Source organism: Otolemur garnettii, unplaced genomic scaffold (assembly GCF_000181295.1).
Source record: "Otolemur garnettii isolate 467f Iridium unplaced genomic scaffold, OtoGar3 scaffold00018, whole genome shotgun sequence".
NCBI lineage: Eukaryota > Metazoa > Chordata > Mammalia > Primates > Galagidae > Otolemur > Otolemur garnettii.
This window is the reverse complement of record NW_003852413.1, coordinates 21716798-21717823: the sequence shown is the minus strand read 5'-3', so window position 1 is coordinate 21717823 and position 1026 is coordinate 21716798. Positions and strand designations below refer to the sequence as shown.

Genomic DNA, 1026 nt, shown 5'->3' with positions numbered 1-1026 from the left:
AAAAAAAAAAAAAAAAATTGTGCTCCCTTTGGCAGCATATATATTAAAATTGGAATGATACAGAGAAGATTAGCATGGCCCCTGTGCAAGGATGACATGCAAATTCATGAAGCATTCCATATTAAAAAAAAATTTATTAAATCCTTATTTTCTACAGTGCCAGCTAGGTAAAGCATAATGTTAAGATGTAGGTCCTGCCCTTAAGTAGCTTGGAGTCTAACAACGTCACCTTATATTTATGTAGTTTGCTATAGTTATAAAGCTTTTTTGATGATATCTCATTTGAGGCTTACAGGGTAGCCTGGCAGTTGGAGTTTCAGCCAGTTGCAGGTAGAACTTGGATTTTAGGCAAACTAAGGCTGGAGAAAGAGCCAGGCACAAGTTTTCACATTAGAGGTTACTGAGGAGGAGTTCTTTTTGGGAAGGCCATGCCAGAAAGAGAATGCTAAACTAGATGGTAGAAGGTCCATCTTAGGCTGCTGTTTGCATTTTATTCTAAAGATGACAGTGGGAATTCAGGGAAAGTTTCAGCATGGGAAAATAACTGGATCAGAGTCATGATTTAGGAGATGTGACCTGATGGCCAAATGGAGGCAGAGAAAACCATCAGGAAAGTATGAAAGGCATCCAAGTAGCCAATTGCTACTTGAAAATAGATGGTACAATAGCACCACAGGAATACTATCAGCAAAACACTGACCTGGGAAAATCTATAGCAGTGTTTTTCAACCTTTTTATCTCAGGGCACATTTGAACATATTATAGTCAAACTTCTATAGCACATTGAAATTATGTTGATCAAAAAAAAGTAAAATAGGACATACTATGCTTTGAATTTCTTTCAAAAATAATTTAATTATAATCATTAAAAATTTTCTGGCTTGGCGCCTGTGGGTCAAGTGGCTAAGGTGCCAGCCACATACACCTAAGGTGGTGGGTTCGAATCCAGTCCAGGCCCGCCAAGCAACAATGATGGCTGCAACCAAAAAATAGCCAGGCATTGTGGCAGGTGCCCGTGGTCCCAGC

At 39.2% G+C, this 1026-nt stretch overlaps 1 protein-coding gene and 1 non-coding gene across 4 annotated transcripts in view; both read left to right on the top strand.

Annotated features, from left to right (window-relative positions):
- ATP6V0A1 (ATPase H+ transporting V0 subunit a1) overlaps positions 1–1026 on the top strand; it is a 68782-nt gene that overhangs the window by 40312 nt on the left and 27444 nt on the right. The window lies entirely within an intron of this gene.
- Positions 20–126, top strand: LOC111724079. The gene has a single exon (XR_002772446.1). It is a non-coding gene; the product is annotated as a U6 spliceosomal RNA (small nuclear RNA).